Source organism: Lycium barbarum, chromosome 2, assembly GCF_019175385.1.
Source record: "Lycium barbarum isolate Lr01 chromosome 2, ASM1917538v2, whole genome shotgun sequence".
NCBI classification, from domain to species: Eukaryota; Viridiplantae; Streptophyta; class Magnoliopsida; order Solanales; family Solanaceae; genus Lycium; species Lycium barbarum.
This window is the reverse complement of record NC_083338.1, coordinates 13,894,982-13,922,178: the sequence shown is the minus strand read 5'-3', so window position 1 is coordinate 13,922,178 and position 27,197 is coordinate 13,894,982. Positions and strand designations below refer to the sequence as shown.

Sequence of the window (27,197 nt, the reverse complement as noted above, 5' to 3'; positions counted from 1 at the left end):
CCGAAGTGTTGACGTTGAAGTTGTACTCCGATATTCTTGGCAAGTCTTTGTTGCTGGCCGAGCTTCCGGCATCGCTCCTAAATGAGAGACCTCGACTGTTCGACGGGTGCTCGGTCCGTTTATCACCCCGATCGGAGAATTGACTCGGGCCAACCCTTGATTTTTCTAACCTAAAGCTTGGCTTTTCCGAATGAGAGTATGGTCGATACCTTTCCCTCAATGGTCTGGACTCCGACTCGTAATTTTTTCGCGATCTCTCCGAGCTTTTGTTCATATTCACGGGCCCCGGGGGAAGCTTGAGTTGGTCATCCTCTACCCAAATCTTTGACTCGTATCTGTTATGGACATCCGCCCAGGTCACAGCCTCGTATTCCAGCAAGTTTTCCTTTAGTTTGAATGAGGCTCCCTTTGGTGAAAGCTTGTGTAGCCCATTCCTCCGGAACCGGAAGGAGCTCCATTCGTTGCCTTTGGAATCGGTTGACAAATTTACGCAATAACTCATCATCCCTTTGGGCTATACGGAAAATATCCGCCTTACGGGCCTGCACCTTTTTGGCACCGGCATGAGCTTTTATGAACGCATCGGCGAGCATTTCGAAAGAAGTGATTGAATGCTCAGGCAGATGGTCGTACCAAGTCAATGCTTCCTTTGACACAGTTTCCCCAAACTTTTTCAGCAACACGGATTCAATTTCATCCTCTTCAACATCATTGCCTTTTATGGCACAGGTGTATGAAGTCACGTGTTCCTGAGGGTCCGTTGTGCCGTCATATTTCTGGATATCCGGCATTTTGTACCTCTTCGGGATCAACTTCGGAGCCGCACTCAGAGGAAAAGGCCTCTAGATGTACCTCTTCGAATCCGGTCCTTTCAGAATAGGCGGAGCCCTCGGGATTTGGTCCACCCTAGAGTTATATGTTTCCACCCTCTTCTCAGTCGAGTCTACCCGCTTCGCCAATGTTTCGAGCATTCTTAGAACTTTGGTGGATGAACCAGCTCCGGCCCATTACTTTCGACCATCTGCGTCTCGTCCCTTCTAGGTTCAGCAACACCTTTCGTCCTCTCCGGGGTCGTTTTGTCATTTTTGCTTTGCAACTGGGCTATTGCGACTTCTTGTTCGGCAATAGCTGCCCTCTGTTCCTGCAACATTTCAAAAATTAAACGTAAGTCAATATTATCATCCGGTGTATCCGGCACTTTCCGGCCTTGTGTCCGGGACAAAGTAATTGAATTGTGAGTATTTAAAGGATCGGTGGCCGGCGGGGCGGCATTCTCCTGATTCACGGTGTTTTGCCGGTTGAGGCCCTCCCTAGAATTAACGGGGTTTGGGTCGACAGGATTTGCTGGTAATCCTCGTGGCCCACTGTCTTCATTTTCGGCCACAATCTCGTTGTTGTTGACGTGACCAGATTGTCCACTGTTTGCCATTTGGTCCGTTTTCACAGAGACGAACAAAAGATTTTTTCGATCCTGACGGGTAAGAGATAGAAACCAAGATCAAAGACCACTATTATCCTAGCCCCACGGTGGGCGCCAAACTGTTTACCCCGAATTTAGGTAATCAATTGAATTTGTAAGTGAGGTATAGGATATGTGGATGAGCTTTAATCTATTTGGTTGGAAGAAAATGTATATAGATTTGTTGTGAGAAAATGAATCGAAATCGCTGATTTACACTAAATATATGTATTAAATAATATTCAAGTATTGGACGAATAAATAAAGCTAAAGAACACATAAATCCGGTCCAATATCAGAGAGGGAGAGGGAGAGATTTTATATATTCTGCTATTACAATGTTTTAGATCTGAAAAAGCTAACCCTTGAAAGTGGGGAAATGCCTCCTATTTATAGTTTTGCCTTATGGGCCCTATACAACATAAAACCCTTTTGAATAAAGAAAACCCTAAAAGGATAAGGTTGGGTCGTACGGTCTGACACCCGTACGATTGGCAGTACAATGTGGCAGAACGGTCTTGATGCTTGACAATTGTGCAACTAATCACCCGGACCAACGGCCACGACCAACCGGACCAACGGCCACGATCAACCGGCTATGGAGAAACCGGACCAAACGACTTCCTTCGCTTTCTTCTGATCAACCACTTCTAGTGCGATACCTCTGATCCGAAGGAAAGTCTTCATGCTCGTGCTTGTTTCTTTCTTCCCTCGATTCCCGGTCTCACCGGTCTAGCATAAATTCGATTTTTACCGTATACAGTTACCTGCAGTTACGACAATTTAAACAAAACGTAATGATAGTAACATTTAATAACAAATATAAACATTTTAAATATTTTCAAAGAAAAAGGCGTTAAATCTGAGAATCTAAAAAATATACTTGCAAAACTCAAGGTTTCAGCCGTTTAGGCGCATTGATGGTTAACTAATTTAATGACAAATAAAAGGACTCCTAAATCTAAAAGGATTTTAAAGTACTGAATGATTTCAGATATAAAAAATTAAATATTTCCCGATATGTTAGATTTAATGGTTTATTCACAACTAAAATTATTGCATGTAGTTAAATTTTGAAAGGGAATTCACATAATGAAGAAAATTAAGTTACTTGTAATTACGGCAATTTAAACAAAATGGATCCTTCGTACCAATTAAGGAATTGGAAGGTTGAAGGTTACACAATTTCATACAAATACATATAAAGCAATTTAATTGACAATTAAAAATTTAGAAAAAGTACCTGAATTAATGATATTAACATGTTAGATTTGTGCGTGTTGGAATTGCTATATGCAATGCGTCCACTTCTTCTGCACTTGCTTCGAATGAAAATTGTTTCACGATTTTTATATCGCTAGCACCACTTTTTTCTTCCATATAACTTGTTTCCACTTCGTCAGATAATGAGTAGGAAAAAGCCTTTTTTTTTATGCACATGAGTAAGTAATTAGAATATAAGGAACTTCCCTAGTCTCGAGAACATCAGATAAAAGTAAAAAACAATAAAACAAATGTAATTTAATATGTAACTCCATAACGTAAAAGACATGCTAAAAAAAACGAAGAAAAGCTAACCTCTAAAGTCTAAAGGTTTTTGGCCAATTCTTCACAGTAGGCGAAACCTAGTGAATGAGATGCAACAAAGTATATAGAGGAATAGACTCCAAAAGAAAAAGAAAAAGTTTAGTATCTGAATTATAGGAGATTTAGGACGCGTAAATAGCCTCGTACGTGTCTAATGAATATAAGGAAATAACAAAAAGATTCATAAATTAAAGATGTACGTGCAAATTAATTAGGACTCACACGTACTTAAAATAAGGAAAGATGACTTCTATATGAATATAAGGAAATAATAAAAGATTCATAAATTAATGGTACATGTACGTGAAAATTAGGACTCCCACATTTTTTCTTTATAAATTTATACTTATTTAATATTTAGAAAAATAGTAAATGACGATTTTGCCTATTATAGAATTTTTTAATTAAGGGCAAAAGTTCAATCAACATTTCTAAGGCCTTCTGTGCTTTTCATATAATACATAGATATAGATAAGCACCGATACCTAAAGCTTTTAGTGCTGTTGAGTTGAAACCAAAAAATTAAATGATCTGACAATGGTATTCCATATTCTTTCCAAATAAAGATCAGGATCATTCATCACTCCGTTGAGGGTGGAAAAGAGGGTCGGGGTGTGATATATTCGCCATTTCGTGATGGGGGGTTCACTAAGCATTTTTGTTACCATTTAGTGATTGATATTTATTTTGGGGCTCGATTAACAACTTTCGTCAAGTTGTCAGAATCTATTTATCTTGGAAATTGTTTTTCGTTAAAGTATTTTTGGAGAGTAATAGTTAGTGTTTGACTAATCAATTTAAAAAAAATACTTCATTAGAGAAGTAATTTGTGAATGAACAAGGTTCCAGAAGTGCTTCTGAAAGAAAATCACTTTTTCAGCCTCTGGAAAATAGCTTCTGTTACTACTCAAAAACACTTAATTATTTTTTTTCTAAAAACTGGCCAAACATCTCAATTTTCTATGATAAGCGCGCGCGCGCGCGCACTCTCTCTCTCTCTCTCTCTCTCTCTATATATATATATATATATATATATATATATATATATATATATATATATATATATATATATATATATACATGCGCGCGCACACACTTTACCAAACAAGCTATAATTCAGATTTATTTTTTAAGATTAAATACTTTCTACCAAAAACGACTCAGATTCATTTTCAGAATTTGAAAACGAAACTTCTCGTATAGAATGGGAATACTTATCAAGATTACTAAGGATTGAGTAGCGGAAGAGGAAAGAAGTGTGGGGAAGGCGGGGTGGGGGGAGGGTCATAGATGCCTTAAAACTGATGGGGTACCCATTGTCCACATTTGAATAATATGATAGCTTACGAAAAGACCCACTTCAAGTGATGTCCCCTTGAGAGATTTCCTCAAATCTTCGTTTGTCTCACTATTATTGATCACAATGCCAAGTTTAGGAGATATCGTCAAGCTTCGTCTCACTTAAAATGAATCTTCTCCTGCCGTACTACAATTATTTTTCATACAAATAAATATGTTGGTCCACTAATAGGATAAATTGAACTTGAACACCATTTTCTTTTCTTGTCAAAAAAGTTAACAAAAAATAGCAAAAATTACATGAAGTCCTGTTAGAAGTTGCTCCATCTCTATACAATTAATTTTGTTATTTAGTTTGACATGTCCCACTCACTCATTATACGATCAAGATTACAAGATCATCAATCCCCTTACATCTCCCATTTCAAATAAAAGTGATAAGTTCATTTCTAATTGATGAAAAAGAAGTAGAAGTTTGTCGGTTACGTTGCATGCACTATATTGAATTACCAAAAATATAGTAGGGACCAGTTGATATTTTAATTAGACTGGGACTTAAGTCTCATATATTGACAATTGAAGAAGCTCGATTATATTGCGTAGGGAGAAGGTTAACTTAGACTAATTTACGTCTCATAAAATTACACTGAATGTATTCAAATCAAATTTTACAAGGACAAAAAATTGAAGAAAATTAGAAGAAAAAAAAAAGAGCAAAATAAATCTGTCATTGTTTTTTCATATAATAGTTGCAAAATATAGGATTCTGATCCCACCAACGGTCATTACTTTTTTTTCCCTTTATATATTAGATTATCCACTCCTCAAATATTTTTAATAGAATAAAGACATATCAACAAGTGAAAAGCAAGAAGAAAAAGGATATACAAACGAGAAGATAAACCCACAAGCAAATGACCTCAGCTCTTTTTTCTTTCTTCTCCTAAATCTTCGGTATCTGTTTTGAAGCTTAACTAATTTAAATTCATGTTGACAAATCTCATTTTGAAGATAAAATACTCCCAAACAAGACGACTCTAATTTTAGAATTTAAATTCAGAACTTCCCATTACATATGAAGAAATACTTATCACTCTGTCGTAATCTCGGTGCTACACAATTCAGCTCACTTGTGCAAGAGCATGTGGAAAGGAAAATGGCAAATAATTTCGTAAGCTGAATTGCGGCTATGTTTTTCTTTTCTCTTTTGCTGTCACTTTTGATTCTTTATATATTTTTTATTATCTTTAGTGTTGTGGTTGAGAGTCAAAGTAGGAGTTTGCGTGTAGGTGTTGAAGAGGGTTTCAAGGAGAAAGAAATCAAGAAACGTGATCCTTTGAGTTGCAATTATTATCTCTTTTTTGGAATATATATGTTGTCCAATCCAGCATGTCTCCAAGCACTTGTAGACACTAACATACTTCTCCCTAAAACACATTCATCCCTTCTTTCCGGTGCGGATTCAAAATTTATGTTTTATAGATTTAACTTTTACGAGTTTTAATATTAAAATTATTATATTTTTAAAATTATAAATTTATATATATTGTTTATCATAATTTAATAATTTTTTATACATATATTTTACGCATAAAAGTATTGAAATAAAATGAACTCGAAAAGAATACTCTACCTCTGCCTCCATCCTCCTTGATATCCAATTTCCGCTCGTAGCACTATTGGTTTATTAGAAAAAGTACTGAATATTGTTTATCCATTAAATTATTTAATGATGTGCATATTTTATTTACTTTATTATGGTTTAACGTGCCTTTTCATGTTTGGGTTAAGTTCTTTTTTCCTAGACCAAACATATAGATATATCTTGGAAGCTACCTTGTGGCAAAGGTAAAATGTCCATAAGGTTTATATTTGCACTCATTTTGGAAGCTACCGTGTGGCAATAATTTAAGGAAAAAAGACTACACAGAGGACAAAGCATAAATGATGTTGAACAAGAAATAAGGTTTATATTTGCACTTAATTATTTCTACAGTTCTCTTCATTCCATCATTACTCTAATAGTTTGATTCCAACTTTCCAATGCAAACTACATTAACACGATGATTCATGACTATCATTTCTATGTTAAATTATTTACTCATAAGCTAATATTGGACTTTCTTAAAAGCTATCTTCTATTTTGTTGGTCAAGTTTTTAAGATTTACTTATTTGAAGAATATTTTTTTGGTCAAAAACACTTTTTAAAAAAAGATTTTTTGAAGAATAGCAGTTTATGTTTGACTAATCAAATTTGTGCTTGGCCAGAGTTTCAAAAGTGTTTATTGGAAAAGCTATTTTTTTTAACATTTGCTACTACTAAAAAACAATACTTGTTTTTTCTAAAAGCTTGTTCAAACACCTCAACTCTCACATTTTTTAAAGAAAATAAGTTCTGGTACTTCTCAAAAGTAGGCTATTCCATTTCCATACCATAACTGAGTATCCAGCATTTCAAAGCATTTACTATTAGTTTGGCCTCTTAAATTATCCCTGTCTCGTGCCTTACTTAAAATTACATATAGCAATAAAGTAAATTATACATTCTTTGTACATTTGCGTATAGAAGTTAGCAAGTAGTTACTTAAACTAGATTTATGTAACCATATATATATATATATATATATATATATATATATATATATACGTTTATATGCTTAAGTAAACTAATATTTTAAGAGAGTTTTCTAGAAGAGGATATAGAAATTCAAAAATGGTAATGAAACTAAAAGTTGACCACTATTTCTTAAATCATTATTATTTTGTATAGATACTCTGCCTTTTGAGATTATATCTCGATTCATGGAACATTAGAAGCTACCTCTCTTCTTTTAAGAGTCAGAAATAATATCTTCTGCCTTTGACAAATAAAGTGATTTAATAAATAAAGAATAAGGTTATTGGGACCTTTCTTCATTTATAGGTAACGCACCAAAAATTTGAGAGCAAGACGTAAGAAAGCTGCCAAGACTATATACAGGCTTAGGTGATTTGAGTATCAAAATGGAGAACAGATTTCTTACAAGAATATTTGTTCGTACATGCGAACCAGCATATATGTTTGACGTCACACCTTCACAAGTTTTTTTTTTTTTAAGAGCTAGATTAGGAATATGAAAATTATTTATTATGTACCAACCGTTACGTTCACGTGGAAGAAGAAAATGGGAACTCTTAGTCTGGCTTTGGGAATCAAATGGATACACCGTTCAAAATTGAGAAATGACGCTTGAAGGCGTTAATCTCGGAGCAACTATCAAGGCATTGTCCATTTTGACTTGATTCTTCTAGGTCACCTCAAATTTTTGCTTCATGTTTTTGTTCCCTTGGGCTTGAACCCAAAAGGAACAAAAACATGAGGCCTAAAAATCCTTAAGGTAACCCGGAGGGTCGGATCAAAACAGATAATACTTTGACGCAGGGGCGGATGTACCAAGAGCCCAGGGTGTTCACCCGAACACTCTGGACAAAAAATTACAATGTATATTTAAGGTAAATTTTATGTGTTTATATACATATATTAACTTTTGAACACCCTGAACATATATTACAGTGTATATTTAAGTTCAATTATTTTTCCGAACACCCTGAATGAAAATTCTGAATCCGCCACTGGTTTGACGATTGGGAGTTGGGCCTAAGCCCTTATAAGCGAGTGTAGAAGTCTACGAACCACGCGTCACAAAAGGGGATTTGCTGTGAAACTTGGGGATCTAGCATACAAAATGACATTTGCGTAGCCATATTTTAAAATTACACTCTGCAAACCACTTTTTCACAATATACAACATATACACCTTTATACATATGGAGTAAACAATGTATTAATCTTTTATAAAAATGTATAATAATGTATAAGAGGTGTTTATATCCAAGAAAACTCAATTGTATACAACAATATACAATATTTTTTCAATTGTAATGAGGGTACATATACAACAGGCTTTTGAAGTGAGGATAAAAATTGAGCCATTTCAAGTAATTTTATAAATATGGGCTATTTCGAGTAATTATTTTTTCTAAATAGTCATAGAGGGTTATTTTTTGGTGAAACTTACATAAGGCAAATTCCACATAAAAAATGAGAGGAAAAAGTTAGGAGCCATATACTGAGAGTTTATGATGATTCAACTATTAATATGCCTTCTAAGTTAAGGCCCGACGGGACAATAACGTGATCCAAAAGGATCGGATCAAATCGAATAATACCTTAATAATTTAGCCTGAATCCGTTATAATTTTTTTTTTTTTTTTTTTTTGACAAAATTAGCCACTCGGCCAAAATATTTAACAGCTGGTTGGTCCAAAATCCGTTATAAATTAAAATTGTTTTTTTTTTTTGACAAAATTAGCCACTCGGCCAAAATATTTAACAGCTGGTTGGTCCAACTATTTCAATTTTCATTTGGTAGCCAAAAAGATATTAGAAACATTATCTAATGAAACCCAAAAATACGGTATCAGTATTCTATCTCGCCCATAAAATTCCTCTTTCACCATCTGTCTTCCATTTATGCCAGACAAAAAAAAAAAAAAAAAAACTCCATCACCGTCTCGTCGTCGCCGAACTCCACCACCCAATAATACCCTAAAAATATATTATAAAAAATTAGACTCACCAACCCATAAATCAGCATCATCCACGCCCAAACTCTACCCACTAACCCTAAAAGATTAAGATCTAAAAGAAAAAAAAGAAAGCAAGAGTGACAATGTCATTGAGAGAAAGATTATACAATTTATATATAAAAGATATATTAATTATTCAATTTATGTACGTGCTATAAGTGGTATACGCATTGCATGTTTGCATTATATACGATATATACAAATTGTACAAAATATCGAATGTTTGTAAATAATGTATATGTGTTATATACAATGTACATACAAATAATGTATATTATATATATATGTGTGTGTACAAATGGAATACATTTTTGTCAGTACACACCGTGGCCATTGTAATCCTTCACGCCCATATTTCTGTATATTTGTGTAAAATAAATGTATAAACAACATATATTCAGTGTATAATATATACACAACTAATTATACACATAATACAGTTATTGTACACTAATTACACAATGTATAAATGATGGAGCACCGAAGAACCGACAAACTTGACCGGGAAAAATATCTTCTCCGACAGTAACCGTGTTTTCCTCCATCTCTCATCTTCTCTTAAAATTCTTCTATAGAAAAAGTATTATGTAATACCAAATTTGAAAATAAACAACAAGCGAAGCAGGCATCAACCACCATCATACTTTGGCCGGAAATTATCTAGAAAAAGGTAGGGATTTTTGCATATAAGTGAAAGGGAAGAGATCGTGAAAAAACTGCTAGGAGAAAGAAGGTGGCGTGTTGACGTTCGCTACAATGGAAGAGAAGAGAAAATGTAGGGAGTGTGCGGTGGTGATCGCTGGTGGATGAGATTTTAAAATTTGGTTATAACTTGTTAAATAAAGTGGGGTTAAAGTGTATTTGGGGTTAAATGTTACAAAGTTTCGCCATTAAAATCTATAGCAGACACATTATGTTGTTTTCCCTAAAAATTGGCATCCCTAATTCCATAAACACCCAATTATATTGACATGTCCAGCAATTTGTACCCGGTTAAAAATTCAAATCATTTTTCTTATTTTTTTGAGTTGATCGGTTTTGGATGGAGTTAACTTCTCAGCTAACTCAACTGTCAAGCTTAATATGCAACCTGTATGAGATAAATTTGAAGAATGATGAAGCAAGAAACAAATAAGACGTGTGATTGAATGTTCTTGTTAGCGTTGCAAGACTCCTTGAACAACTATTCAGAATGGGGCTTGCAATACAAAATACCTTCCACAGAGGAGTAATTGCACATTTAAGAAACAATCACATATATATTAGTTTGTATAAATCAGAACACCATAATCTCGTCATACTGGACCTATTCATAACTGTGGCAGATTTCCTAAATGGTTGAGATTGTACCATTCTTGATGCTCAAAGCACAACTAAAAATGCAATATGATCCAGGATCAAGATATTCAATGACCACCAATCAATCATCTGCAGTATAATCCAACATCAAAATACCAAATGAATATCAATCACTCATCTATGCCTCGATCCCAAATATTTATGCCTTATCTAAGAACTCAGCTAATCATTTCTGAAGGACCTTCAGAATGACATATACATCATATATCTTGGATCACATAAAAACTCTTAGTTCCTCTTTATTGTGATAAATTATTATCTTGCATGCTCATTTTACTTCGCTCAGCAAACATACAGAGATCAAGCATGCCACAACAACAATTGTCGAATTCCACAATTACATAAGCATTATCAGGCACCTGAATATCGAAAAGAGAAGTAGTTAAAACCATGCTACACAAACCTATTCTAACAAAACCATGTTTAATTTCACGTGTTTATTCTGCTTTATATCACTCAAAAACTTATCGATTAGCCAGTCATCAACACTAAACTACTTGATAGTGATCTTGCTTGTTATTTTTCCTCATATTTGAGTATAATGATCTATTATGTCTGACATGTTCCAAAACTAATATAGTTACTATGGCAAAGGAGATATAAGCAGGTGCCGTCAATAAGTTGGGAAGATTAGTCTCTCGTTTCTCCTTAAGTTGAACCTCTGTCCATGCATTAATATACTACAGAGTTGTTCAATCAGTACTTCTGGTGTTATATGAATTTGTTCTGATTTTTCTCCGGTTCAGCTAGCTCAACAGATCAAGCATTTAGAGATGAAGTGAAATTGATAAAAGGAAGTTTTACAATTATGAATATTACTCAAGTTAGATCCTTTCTATGTTTCAGATAGATGGTTTCAACTCAGACCTCAAATTCAAGTAAAAGTTGATTTAGTAATCCTCGAAACATTATTTCCATGTAAGTAAATTACTCGTCCATCATATACTTCCTACTTGTGATTCAAATCCATTGTTCCAGAAGCCATAACTCAAAAAGGATTTGCTCCAATGGAAAGCCTCATAAGATCAATGAAATGACAGCGTGTGGGAATAGGAATGGCTTCTGAAACTCCCTTTAGCACTACGGATGACTAACAAGGTAGGATCCAAGCGGTAGATGTCCCAGTGACATCAACTCAAGGAAGATTCGAGGGGTTTTCAGCACTTGACGGTAAAGAGCAGCATTATTGACCTAGGAGCAGCATCAAGTCATTAGCATTTGTGACTACAATGGAAACACAACTTGTTGACTCAATTTTACCTTGATAAGGAATGGAAATCGATGTTTTCGAAGTGCCCCCCATCTTCACTTTTCCTATAGATCCTCCTTTAACTGTCTATCAGTTTTGCAACTAGTGGCATTTATCTGTACTCTAGCCCAACTTGTACCAGCATATCAGATCTCCTTTTGGCAGCATTTATGACCTGACTTCATATTGTCAAACCATTTCACAGGAAGATAAAGAAGGGAAAAGAGTGTAGGTTTCATAGTAGAAAGCATTGGACAAAGACACTACATAAGCATTTCAATGTCACCAGAAAATACATACAAAATTGTGCTATTGACACTCCGAATCATGCAATATGGAAGTGTCTATTTTTAAAGCTACTATTTTCTAATTCCTTTAGAATAAAAGGTTAGTACAATATCAGTAAAATGCAGATTAAGAAAAACAATTGGTACACATTTTTCGACTTTCTGATGAATTTTGACAGTAGTAAAAGAAATGAATGTCCTTGTTTATTTGCTGAACAAGAAATCACCAAAATTACATAGAATAATTAAGCAATTCTAACAAACTAATTTGGAGCATGATTTTAGTGTATATAGTTCACCTCCGTGGATTTAAGATCCAGTAGAAACCACAATCATAGAGTAGTAGAAATGCAAGATATGGGAAAGAAACTGTAGTAGCTTTATCACCCTTACATAAAGGCAGAGCGATTGCAGCATTTGGATGTTCCATCTTTGGGCATTAATTCTGATCCACGGCCTTCACTTATGAAATTTTTATGGCAATTTAACAATAGAAGCTATATGAAGAAGCTCAATGCTCTCGATCACTAACGGACCCTGGAAAGCCAACAAGACATTATGATTATTGCTGAAAACCCTAAAATATACAGATCACATCAAATTATTTTTAGTTTTGGGAAGTATACACGACACGTTACAGAAAACTGACACATTACATAAAACTGTCCTTATAAAATGGATTTGGGATCACAAATGCTATTTCCAACAATGTCTCTTTACTATTTCCTGGTTAAGACCGATGTCTCAAGATGAGATCATTCAAAGCAAATTCAGCTTCAAAGGCAACAAAAAAAAGTTGCCCAATAAGACCAATCAATAACTGAAGAGTTAGTTTGTGCTCTTGTAACAATCCTGTTTCCTCTAAATGTCATCAAAGGTTAAATAGATACTTAGAAGGAACCACAACAAAAGATCTCACTGAGAACTTATATATGACTTAGCAAGTTCTGCAGATTTTCTTTTTTCTTCTTTCGTTCTTTTTTGTTAGAGTTCTCTTCGAAAAATGGAGGTATATTTTGAATATCTTAATCACAACATAGATTCTTATCATCTATCACTTGTCTGGTAAGAGCTGTTAAGAATAAAAATAAAATTGATCCAAATCATTTTCAGAGAAATTGTGAAGAAGAAGAAAAGGGAAAAAGGGTCATAACTTCAACAAAGGAGCCCAAGTCTATCAAACGAATTGGACCAGGCCCAAGTCAATTGCAGCCTTCTCAATAATTTATCATTTGGCCCAAAATAGATGTAAGACACACAGCCCAGATCATATTCCAGATTAGAGACAGCTGTATACAAAGGATATACAGCTGTATACAAAGGATATACATATTCCAGATCAGAGACAGCAGTATGGAGGAACGAAAAGATTCTCCTAGTTATTCTACAAGCATGCAACATTGTATGGAGGAAGTATGGAGGAATAATATTTGGTTACATAGTGTTCTGTGCAAAGACAATATTATTTTATAGCATAATACACTTGTATATATAGGAGCTCTTCTTCAATGGAAAGATATATAAAAAAATTTCTCTCATTTATTTGTCTTCACTATTTTATTCATGGTATCAGAGCAAGGTTAAATTCTTCTCTAAAATACATCAGTTCTTCACTAAATACATCAATCTATCCAAAAAAAAAAAAAAAAACTTCACTTCACTTCACTCAATCATTTACAATGGCAGAAAATGCAGTTGCTGTTAATACACCAGCAGCAGTAGTAACAACTGCAAATCATACCACAATCGACTCAAATCATCCTTATTTTCTCCACTCTTCGGATGCTCCTGGAATGGCTCTTGTTAACACTCCTTTTGATGGAAGGGGATATCAGGGATGGAAAAGAACCATACTCATTGCATTATCAGCAAAGAACAAATTGGGGTTTATCTCAGGTGCTCATGTTGCTCCAGATTCAAAAGAAGCAGACTACCAACCATGGAGCAGGTGTAATGACATGGTGACTTCCTGGCTCCTCAATTCTTTGTCCAAAGACATAGCAGACAGTGTAATCTACTCCAGATCTGCTAAAGAACTGTGGACAAGCCTAGAACATAGGTTTGGACAATCTAATGGGGCTAAACTTTTCCACCTGCAAAAACAGTTGAGTGGTTTATGTCAAGGAACACTCAATATTGCAGGTTACTTTACCAGACTCAAGAGGTTGTGGGATGAACTGGAATCATTAAATATCAGTGTGAAATGTGAATGTGTGTGTATTTGTGAAGGAAAGGCAAAACTGCAGAAATCACTAGAAGATGAGAAGCTTATCCAATGTCTCATGGGATTAAATGATGTGTACTCTCAAGCAAGAGGAACTATTCTAATGATGAATCCTCTTCCTAACATCAATGTTGCATATTCTCTGCTTTTGCAAGATGAGAATCAAAGAGAGGTGTACGTAAACCCCTATATTCCTTCTGATTCTGCATCATTCATGGTAAACAGCCCCGCACAAAACTTTCACAAAAACCCAAGACCACCATCAAGGCTTAATGCAAATCAGAGGAATCTGGGAGCACCACAAAGAACTGGGAACAATTTTCAAAGAAATATGAACTTTCATTCTAAGGGAAAGAAATCTAAATATAACCCTAATGTGACTTGCTCATACTGTAAGAAGATAGGACACAGTGTTGATGATTGCTACAGGCTAATAGGATTTCCTGATGACTTTCAATTTACTAAGAACATAAAGGGAAATGCAGCAGTAGCAGGAGAAGAAGTTGAGAGGATGAACAACCAAAACGTGGAGATGAACTGTTTCAATCAACATCTCAGCAAGGAACAACATTCACAGGTGATGCAAATGATCAAACAGGCAAAACTTTCAGAGTCAACATCAGGAGGAAATTCAGAAATCAATGCAAACTCTGTTGCTGGTACTATAACTAAGCATTTTGGTACTTCTTTCTCAGTTTTCAATTCTAACTCCTGGATCATTGATTCAGGAGCATCTGAGCATATGTGCTTTGATGATAAGGCTTTTCTAACTATGACACTCCTAGACAAACCTTTAAGTATTAACCTGCCTAACTCCCATCAAATTACTGTCACTCACATTGGTCAAGTCACTATTCTTCCCAATCTTACCTTGAGAAATGTTCTTCATGTTCCCAGTTTTAGATACAATCTCCTTTCAGTTCACAGATTTTGCTATCAATTTACTTGCACACTCTTATTTACTTCTATTGGGTGTATGTTGCAGGGCCCTTTAATGAAGAGGCCGCAAGTTTTTGGTGAAGTCAAAGAAAGTTTATACCTACTCCAGCCTACCGGTGTCAAGAATAGTTTATTGTCTAATGAGGGTGTTTCTTTATCCTATTTAGGTAGTCATAGCAGTACTGTTTCTACTGTTTCTGTTCCAGCTTCACTTTCTTCCCCTAATTGTGCCAATGCTATTTCCAATGTAAAGCTTTGGCACATTAGACTTGGGCATATGCCATTTTCATCAATGAAGAACATTAGTTTTATCTCTACTCTTTCAAATTCTGATTGCTTTTGTGATGTCTGTCCCTTAGCTAGGCAAACAAAGCTTCCTTTTCACAACAGTGACATTTCCACTAAATCTGTGTTTCATTTAATTCACATAGATACCTGGGGGCCATATAAAGTTACCACTCACAACAGTTACAAGTACTTTCTTACAATTGTGGATGATTTTAGTAGAGCCACATGGACATTTTTACTAAGCACCAAGGGTAATTCTTTCACAGTACTAGAATGTTTTCTTAAAATGGTTGAAAGACAATTCCATACTAAAGTTAAAGTGATCAGGTCTGATAATGCCCTTGAATTAGGAAGTAGCAATGCTGCTTCTACTTTTCTCAATTCACAAGGTATTGTACATCAAACTTCTTGTGTTGCCACCCCACAACAAAATGGGGTGGTTGAAAGAAAGCACAGGCATTTACTTGAGATAGCAAGAGCATTGTTATTTCAATCAAAGGTTCCTATTGAATATTGGGGAGAATGTATTTTAACTGCTACCTTCTTGATTAACAGAATGCCATCAAAGGTATTAAAAGGAAAAACTCCTTATCAGGTTCTTTTTGGGAAAAAGCCTACATATCAATTTCTTAGATGTTTTGGGTGTTTGTGTTATGCATCTACTCTATCTCAAAATAGAGGAAAATTCGAACCAAGAGTCCTCAGCTACTTGCGAAATGACCCAGGTCAAGGTATCTTCATGTCATCTCATCCTTCATTTCATCTTCAAGCTTTTTGCGATGCTGATTGGGCTTCATGTCGCGAATCTCGAAGATCAGTGAGTGGGTTCTTCATCAATCTAGGCGGATCTCCCATTTCCTGGAAATCCAAGAAACAAGACTCCATTTCTTTGTCATCTGCTGAATCGGAGTACCGCTCAATGCGACGGCTTGTGACTGAGTTAACTTGGCTTACTAGACTACTGAGCGATCTCTCAGTTCCACCTAAACTTCCTATACCAATTCATTTCGACAGTCAAGCAGCTATACATATAGCTCGAAATCCCGTGTTTCATGAGAGGACGAAACACGTGGAACTTGACTGCCATTTCGTCCGGCAACAATACCTTTCCGGTCTCATTTCTTTGACTTTTGTTCCTTCAAAGGACCAGCTGGCCGATCTCTTTACAAAATCACTTTCTGGCCCAAGTCACCATCTCATCCTTAGCAAGTTGGGTGTTTCTTCGTCTCCCTCCAACTTGAGGGGGGATGTTAAGAATAAAAATAAAATTGATCCAAATCATTTTCAGAGAAACTGTGAAGAAGAAGAAAAGGGAAAAAGGGTCATAACTTCAACAAAGGAGCCCAAGTCTATCAAACGAATTGGACCAGGCCCAAGTCAATTGCAGCCTTCTCAATAATTTATCATTTGGCCCAAAATAGATGTAAGACACACAACCCAAATCATATTCCAGATTAGAGACAGCTGTATACAAAGGATATACAGCTGTATACAAAGGATATACATATTCCAGATCAGAGACAGCAGTATGGAGGAACAAAAAGATTCTCCTAGTTATTCTACAAGCATGCAACATTGTATGGAGGAAGTATGGAGGAATAATATTTGGTTACATAGTGTTCTGTGCAAAGACAATATTATATTATAGCATAATACACTTGTATATATAGGAGCTCTTCTTCAATGGAAAGATATATAAAAAAATTTCTCTCATTTATTTGTCTTCACTATTTTTTTCAAGAGCAGGTAGAGCCAATTGGAAAGCCCATAGAAATAACAATGCCCAATGCACGTCTTGCACTTCCAAAACACTTAATATTCCATTTTCCATGAAAGTTTTTTTTTTTTCTTTTCCAGCCTGTCTTCCCAACAGCCAATTATATGGTTAATTTGTTTGTCACTTTCCAGACTTCTCATCAGGAACCTAATTCATTTTAACTCACAGTTCTAAGAAAATTTATAATATAGTTGAGATATGAGAGACACATTATTTAAAGTAGAAGGTGAGCTACCTTTTATTGGCTATATAATCACACAAACCACAAAATTATGGTGAAGTTTTTTCCCCTTTAGTTTTTCATTATTTTGAGTGGCTTATGAGAAAGCTAACACAAATTGCAAAACGTGATGATTAATGGAATCCCTAATACTGCTTTTAACAAAGTTGCAGTAACACCTGAAATAAAGTACCACAATGAGGCCTAGCACTAGATGTATCCAAGTAGCACCAGGAATGTAGCATTTCTTCCAATAATTAGGTTCTCTTCAACTGAGGCTAAGTCATAATCAAAGGAATTAGCAAAACCTCAAAAACTTTGGAAGAAATACAGGCCCTTTAGTAGAATAAGTCATGTCCTATCTATCAATTAAAAAAACATTTCATGTCGTCTTCAACTGAGACTTAAGATATAAATTCTTGGATAGCACCGTTCAATCGTTGCCGGCTGATAGATTATCTGAAGTGGCCTCCAGAACTTACCATAAGTCAACATTTGCTATCGACCTTTCCAGCTAGTTATTGATGGAAGCGCCACGACTGAATTTGCAGCTTATTCCATCTTGAATGAGAAATAGCATTTTGACCTATGTCTGGTTGGCATAATATTGAGAATGCTCATTGAATGAGCATTCTCAATAAGAGAGCTCGGATCGAATCGGTATATCAATACCGATTCGATCCGAGCTCTTGGAATTGGAATAAATTTGGCAGCGGATCGCGAAATCTTGGTGATCTTCTCTATCTAATGAATGGGGACAGGGGCGGAGCCAAGTGTAACCGAGGGGGTTCATCCGAACCCCCTCGGCGAAAAATTACAGTGTATATTTGTCACACCCCGACCTTACTAGGGTGTAATGGGCACCCGACCCCATATTCGGAGCTGAGCGAACCCTCTGACTCTTATTACATACTTAATTTCCTTAGACTCTTGCATTAATAAGGAATGAAAAAACATAGTAAAGCTTTCAAATTTTTTTTTTGTTCATCGTACTCAATCAATATAATCTGTGATCATATGGACTTTATAACAAAACATAAAATGACACATAGGCTAGTGGAGCCGTTCACAATACCGACATCCTATACCCACGATTCTGTCTGCAAAGTCTCTAACATTTATCGGACATCATGGTACATGTACTCTGACTCGGTAACACTCCAGGAACAAGTGGAGCTTGCCAACTCTACTGGAATATCTTCTATATTAGCTTCAACTCACCTGGGTGTACCTGCGCGGCATGAAACGCAGCCCCCCGAAGAAAGAGGGGGTCAGTACGAGCAATGTACTGAGTATGTAAGGCATGAATAATAACTGTATGGAACATAGAACATGTCATAAGATAAAAGAGTAACCTGTACATATGAGTGTCGCTTAGGCGGATGCCATGCATACTTATCTGGTCATATCATATCATATCATATCATATCATGTCATGTCATAGCGCCGAAATATGTCGGCTCGCCCATATATCCCGCGTCCGGACATCCCGCGTCCGGGACGATATCATGTATCATACTCCAACTGATCAGGTGGCTGTGCGTCTATAGCACCTTACCTTTCCCCTTACCCCATATACATACATGTATCATGTTCATATATCAGCGTCTATAGCGCTCTGGCCCCTTTTTCCCATATACATATACGTGTATCATGTACATATGTCAGCGTCTATAGCGCTCTGGCCCTTTTTCCCATATACATATACATATACCATATACATATATCATGTGAGCAGCATGCAGGAGAGCCCAAGAAATGCTATAAGTCTATCGGGGTGACGTAAGGTCGGTAACCTCCGATTATATTATGGAATAATCATAATCGCCATGTCTCACCTTGAAGGAACTAAAATTATAAGGCGAGGCTATCAATAAAGAGTAGCGTTAAGAGAAAACATATAATAAAATCATAAACCTCATATTGTCATATTCATGGTAGGGACATATCGTCAACGTATCTATCGTAGACATTTTCTCATTTTTGACTTCATCATTGTCATTATAAAACATATCCATCGTCATTGTCATAAAAGCTTACAAAACCATAAACCTTTTGTTTTGAAAAATACGGACATTTTGGAAAACATTGACGGATTATCGGAAAAATAATCATTGCCTTGGGACCATAGACTTCTAACCTTTAAAGACAAGGAAAATATGGAACATCTATAAATTCATAACGTTAGGAATCATGCCTTTGAAAGAAAGGGACGAGCCTTAACATACCTGTTCCACGTCCTATTAGCTACGCTTATGTGTCCGAGCTTGTAAGTCTACATTTAAGATAATTCACACTAATGTTAACCTTTTCATCGTACACTTGTACCATAATTCAAATTATACTATTTTATATTCTGTCGAAAATCGGGCAGCATCTCCCCTGTTTATATGCCTAGCCCAAATTTTTAATTCAGCAGCCAACAACAACAACAACAATACCAACATCAAATATAATGTTTCCAACTCCAAAATATCTCATAAAACAGCCCACACGCTGTTTTCCAACTTTCATAACTAATTAACTCAGTATACAATTATTTAATCGCGTATTCTTCGTAAATAAACTAGTATTAGCACAAATAGAAAGAGATTCATACCTTTCTCCCTTTAATATTTCTTAATCTCCACTTTTCCATGCTAAATTTAGGCCACCACACACTGTTATATGATTCTGCACCAATAATTATACGCTACCCGGACTGAAATTTGGAATTTTATACCTGGTTTGGGCAAAATTTGGTTTGGGGAGTTGGGGAGAACTCTCCAGATTTTTGGAGAGTTTTAGGGTGTGTTTTTCGTGGGTTGATCTGAAAATGAGGGGGGGGGGGGGGGGGGGGGGGGTTTCCCCCTTTTTATGATGTTTAGAAGCTGCCAGAAACGACTGGAAAAATGCTCAGCGCGATCGCGCTGCCTTCTGGCGCGATCGCGTAGGGTTATTTAAATTCCTTCTGCGCGTTCGCGCAAGGTTAAATTTTCTGACTGGATGTTCGTTCAGTAAAACGGTCATAACTCTTGATGCCGATATCGTATGAGGCCCCACGACCTATGGTTGGAAAACTAATTCAATTATCTACAACTTTTATTTCTGGGGGTTTTCCCAAATTCCAAACTTATAATGCCGTTTGTTCCCTTTCAAGTCAGATCATCCGAAAACGTTTCCTTAAATCGTCCTTTTGGAGGGCTTATGCCCATTTTTGGCTTATGGGACCTTCTTAGGACTTGCTCAACTTTCCATATACTACTCGTATGTATCTTCATATATCCTTTATAAACTTTGACATGTGGGCCCCACTTAGCTTGCAGCAGCGAGGGCTTTTCGTCAATTAACATATGAACTAATTTACACCATATGGTCTCCAAATGTCATATATATGCCATTATTACCTTCTTATAACACAACCTTCATTCTGAAATTGATTTTCAGATTTTTGTTCAGCGCGTTCGCGCCACGTTGGGGGCGCGTTCGCGCTGTATTGGCCCTTTGGCCCATTATAAGCCGTCTACAGTTTTTGGTAACGCAAAATTTTTCTGGGGTGTAACAATATTAAAGGTTAAAATTATTTTTTTATGTATATATGGTAGGTGTTGAACCCCCTTGGCTTCTTCGTATGTTTACCTCTTCATATTTTTGAACCCCCTTACTAAAAATCCTGACTCCGCCACTGAATGGGGAGTCCGCTTTAAAATCGTCCGCCCTGCACCCACCCCCGAGTATATGCTTCAATAGAAATCACACAAGGGTAGATTAGAAACCTCTGGTAAAATGCCCGAGTAATAAGCAAAAGAGAAAAGAAACAAGTGAGCTCGAGAAGTACTTGTAGATCTAATCAATTTTCTTCACCACTTCTAAGGAATTGGACCTCCCAAATGATCTCATCTAACCAAGATAGCATGCACCTACGGAACCTCAACATATCAGCAAAGTCTCAAACATGTTCAAATTAAATTATGGAAGCAGAATGTCAATGCCAATAAGATCTTATCTACAGGCCAATCACTCTTTTTTGTCTTTGATTAGTTACACTTATTCATAAGAAGGGTATTGGTTTCTCAAATTCATTTAGTAAAACCTGTCAACTGAACTCAAAAGAAGTAAACTCCACATTGACCATCCCTCAATTCTTACACTTCAAACTCTTGGCGCACCAAAATAATTAACTCGCTCTAATAGACTTAAGCATCCCATTATTTCCAGAATGTCCCACTTACTACTAACCAGTTAGTGCTGCTTCTTAGATCATCAACATTATTTTTGGGGACATTCAACTTAGTCCAGTTTAAATATTTGGTAATTAAGGTACCTCAATTAAAGTTGAACTGAGATTCCAACACCAGATGAGAAGTTGAAATCACAGTCCTTGAGTGTATGGAGAATAGAGTATTTTGAAGACCTCTGCTTTGTTGGAAGAACAGCTATTGAAAGAGCCGATTCTTCTAGAATCATATGGAGAAAATACGTATGAGAAAATCCATTTTGCCATTTGAGTTAAATGACTCTTTTGCTCTTGGTCATCCCATTTACCACTCTTCTATTTAGTACTAGATGGAGTGCCCGTGCTATGCATGGGTGCCTGATGTCCCTTTTTTTTATATCCAGATTAGGGCACACACATGTTTAATTTCAAGATGTGCTTCATTAGGATGCCAAAATCTAGTTTCATCAAAATTAATTTACACAAGAAAATGCTGCATTTTTTTTTCCAATTCCTCTCATTGTACCTGAAAAAAGGCTTGATTAGCTGCGTTAGACAAAAAGGCACCATCAGCTCCGAAGTATCTTTCAAAATAGTCCTATCTATTTTATTGTTCAAATTTAATTTGCTTCCCCAAAATGAAAAAGATACGGTGTTGCTAGTTGATTGATAATTTCGTATCTTTTTTAATCATTGCCTTAATTAGATCATTTTATACCTTTGCGACTAATATTGCAACTGGAATTTAATATCGATAATTGTATCAAGGTTAACGCCTTGTCGTGATGTTATAAAACATGTCTCTTTCCATTTGATTGTCAAATAATTTTCCTTATTAACTGATCCCTGATCATTTATGTAATGCTTAAACATTAAAGATTGAATGTTCATTGTAATTTTTTTTTATAACCAATATCTTTAAATTATCATAAATAAAGTTCAATGAGAGTGTAAATTAAAGAAAGTACGAAACTACTAATAGGGTTAACTAAATGAGTCACGGTCACTTTCCACTCCTACAAATAGGGGTGTACAAAGTAAACCGACAAATCGCATCAAACCGACAAACCGAGTCAAACCGAGAAAAAAATCCGATTAGTGGTTTGGTTTGACTTGGTTTGGTGTTGAGAAAAAAAAATCCGATCATAATTGGTTTGGTTTGGTTTTAACTAAAAAAAGTCAAACCGAACCAAACCAACCCGATATTACATGTATTCAATTTTTAAAATATTTTATACATAAAAATATTTATTTGTAATGGAATTTATAAATATTTCTTTTATTTTTTCGTAGTTTTTTTTATCTATTATCATATTATTCAAGCTTGAACTTAGAATTTTGAATGTCAATAAGTTTTATATCCTATGGATATTTGTAACTCAAATAAAGTTCAAACCAAAACCAGCTCAACACTAACGCTAACAAAAGAAATTCAACTTACCACTAGGAATGACAATAATGTTGGATATTTATTCTTTAGTTTTGCATAATTAGTTTAGAGAGTGAAAATACATAACTTAAGTTTTTTTTTTCTTTGTCATGTAATTAATACTTATTAGCCGTGCTTATTTTAGCATGACTTAGTATTTTTAGATTATGGTCATTTTCTTTATGGCTTGTTAATTAACAATATTTATTTTAATCGATTTTATTAGTTTTTGTTGAATATTTTAATACAATGTCATCACTCTTCTCATATTTTGTGTTATTTTCTTAAGAAACACCTTAATTATGTAGTTGTATCTTACTAGGATAGAAATATTTGAAGTAAAAGTTATATGTATTGTATCAAGACTATTCCGAAAAAAAAACCCGAAAAACCCGAGAAAACCGAATAACCCGAGATTGAAAAACCCGAATTTTATTGGTTTGGTTTGGTGTATAAATTTAAAAACCCGACGCGATTGGTTTGGTTTGGTGTTTAAAAAATCCGAACCAACCCGGTCCATATATACCCCTACCTACAAAGTAATAGAAGGGTCTTGTTTGTTTTCACGCTTTGTCATTTGAGCAAACCAGCCACTACAATGTTTTCTACTAATAATTTTGTAAATTTATAGATTCAAATAAATATACTCCTTATCCTAAAAGCTTACAGTAGGTCATTTTTTAATTTACTTAACCTTCTTACATTGCAAGACATAAAATGTATGGCACCCTCAGAGATAACACATTACTTCAACAGTAGAAATAACTAAATTTTGAGCTCGAAAATGGGATGGCTTAACACCTGAACATCAACTAAATTCATTTGGCTGATAAATTTATCTCCTCAAGCTATGAGGCTGGTTTCTTGCAGTAGTTTCCTCTTGTGCCTATGATACCAGTACTTACCCATCAGCTTCTTTCCAAGTCAACATAGCGACATTCAACGCAAAATGGTACAGCTAAATTCTAAGTGACATAGAAATTTTGTAGCCTAAGCGTGAAGCAAAAAATATAACAGTGTTGTTAGGCCATCACTTATACAAAACCAAATTAATTATAATCTAGAGCAGTGAGAACTGTGGCAGCAACAGTAGTACAAAGTCTTCATTTTCCTTCCACTATGAAAATTTAGTTTTGAATGATATTTGCCTCTTCTCCAACAAATAATATGAAATACAGATCAATTTCATAACTATGCAGTCAAAATCCTAAATAGGAAGTCTAATATCTTGTCAAAACCTCTTAAGTAGTTGTAACAATGATAGTAAATTAAGTAAATTCGGAAAGTGCAAATCATATTTGATCAAAGAAAAATGTGACTTACAAGCACAACCAGTTATGTGGATTATGATTGGATTCCTAATGCTATAACCCAAAAAAGTGCAAAACATGGCAACATACATTCCATGAGACACAATTACAACAATTATCTGAGAAGAAAACAGCACAAACGTTGAGCAACTCACAAAATGTTACATTAATTGCACGTTATGCTATGAAATTCACATAAAGTGAGAATTTAAATATCATTAGATCTAATGGTTTATTTTACTTGAATTAAGAGACTTTCACTCATTAAATAGAGTAAATCATGTCATTACATAACTCATGAAACACCTAGATAATTTGATGAATGTAAAAGGACTGATCTACATGGTAACTTAGCGAGTCCGGAGCCAAAATGACTTATTTTTGCAGCCATTAGACTAAAATAGGCTGTCTTTTTTTTTTTTTTATACCACAATGGGCATTTCGTTGGTTATCCAACGAAATACCCACACAACGCATTGTTCATAGCCGGAATTTTTTGTTGCAACAATTTTTTTTTTTTTTTTTTTGCATTTCGTGTATTAAAAAACGAAATAGGATAAAAAAATAATTTAAATTCGTACATATAAAAACGAAATTTGGAATATATATATATATATATATATATATATATATTTTTTTTTTTTAATTTTTTTTTGCATTTCGTTGGTATATCTACGAAATAGTAATTTTTTTTTGTATTTCGTTTATTAAAAAACGTAATATGAAAATAATTCTTTTTGTATTTTTGTATTTCGTTTATATAAAAAAAATAGGAAAATAATTTTATTTTCATTTCATTTATATAAAAACTATATATATATTTCATATACCAATGAAATAGGATAAATATATATATATATATATATATATATATATATATATATATATATATATATTTATCCTATTTCATTGGTATATGAAATATATATATAGTTTTTATATAAATGAAATGAAAATAAAATTATTTTCCTATTTTTTTTATATAAACGAAATACAAAAATACAAAAAAAATTATTTTCATATTTCGTTTTTTGATGAACGAAATAAAAAATATATTCTTATTTCGTTTTTTAATAAACAAAAAAAAATAGTTGTAAAGTTAAGACATAACTTTATTTTGAATATAAATATAATTCTAAAAATATAGGGAGAAAAACTAGTTGTAAAGTCGTCAAACCTTAGATGGTCATAACTTTGCGCTCGGACGTCCGTTTTACGCGTTTTTTTTTTGAAATTGTGTATTTTTTCGAGATCTATGGGGACAAACTGCCACACCGAGCTGATTTTAAAAAAAACAGCTTTTATCCCATTCAATTTCAATTTTTCCCCAAATTGGCGTAAAATTTTCAGTTTTATTTACTTATAAGATGATGATACACAATAGATTTCAACGTAAAAATCTCGGGGTAATGTAGCTGTGAATGTCAATTTCACTTCTGCGGTTTCAATTTTTGAAAATAAAGCTGACTAATTTTCTCGACATATAAAGTTGACTAAAATAACCTTACAGTCAAACACTAAGTTTTTTCAAACAAAACTTACTTCGGCCACCTTTTCAACACCTAAAATGACGATCCGAACGTCTACGTATCCTTGATGTATTGGGCCTACATTACTGTACGCAGAAAAAAATATCAGGTTCTATATAAAATATTGACGTTTCGGAGTCTTGACACATGACTAATGATTGGTCAAGGTATGGAGAAAAACACTAAGTGTTGCAAAAATAAAGTTGGCCAATTTTTTTTTTTGGTACTGTTTCTATAACGCAGTATTTTACTGCGTTATAGAAAAAAAAATTGGTACTGTTTTACTGTATATATATATATATATATATATATATTCCAATTTCGTTTTGATATGAACGAAATAAAAAAAAATCACATTTCGTTTTTAATAAACGAAATACCAAAAAAAAAAAAAAAACTATTTCGTTGATATACCAACGAAATGCAAAATATATATATATATATATATATATATATATATATATATATATATATATATATATATATATATATATATATATATATTTTCCAATTTCGTTTTGATATGAATGAAATAAAAAAAAAATCATATTTCAAATAAAATAAAAGAAATAATATATATATATATATATGTATGTATGTATGTATGTATGTATGTATGTATTCCTATTTCGTTTTTATATAAACGAAATGAAAATAAAATTATTTTCCTATTTTTTTATATAAACGAAATACAAAAATACAAAAAAAATTATTTTCATATTTCGTTTTTTAATAAACGAAATACAATTTTTTTTTTTTACTATTTCGTAGATATACCAACGAAATGCAAAAGTATATATATATATATATATATATATATATATATATATATATATATATATATATATATATATATATTCCAATTTCGTTTTTATATGAACGAAATTAATTTTTTTTTATCCTATTTCATTTTTTAATACACGAAATGCAAAAAAAAATTTAAAAAATATAATTTCCTATTTCGTTTTTTTATTCACGAAATGCAAAAAAAAAAAAAAAAAAAAATTCCGACTATGAACAGTGCGTTGTGTGGGTATTTCGTTGGATAACCAACAAAATACCCATTGTGGTATAAAAAAAAAAAAGGCAGCCTATTTTGATTTAATGACTGCAAAAATAAGTCATTTTGGCTCTTGACTCGTAACTTAGCTACCTTTTATTGCGGAAGCATTATGATGCATGTTGAGCTTGGATTCAAAGTGGAGCAGTAAATATCCTTTACTTCGATTAATCAAGCTCAACCAATTTTTAAAGTATCCCTTTTTAGATTCTTTGCATAAACCACTGAGTTTAGGACACAATCACTCTTTAACTTTCCCAAGAGGTCATTAAGTAGAAAGGAAAAGAATTGTTTAGGTCATAATCTCATTACATTTGCTTCAGTTACTAAAACATATTTGAGCATCTAGTTAGCCA

At 34.2% G+C, this 27,197-nt stretch overlaps 1 long non-coding RNA gene across 1 annotated transcript; it reads right to left on the bottom strand.

The window, feature by feature from the left end:
* Positions 1–1,720: 1,720 nt before the first annotated feature.
* On the bottom strand, positions 1,721–3,360 carry LOC132629343 (uncharacterized). Its single transcript, XR_009578194.1, has 3 exons — positions 3,038–3,360; positions 2,703–2,881; positions 1,721–2,226 (listed from the first exon to the last, which is right to left on the bottom strand). It is a non-coding gene; the product is annotated as an uncharacterized LOC132629343 (long non-coding RNA).
* Positions 3,361–27,197: the final 23,837 nt, after the last annotated feature.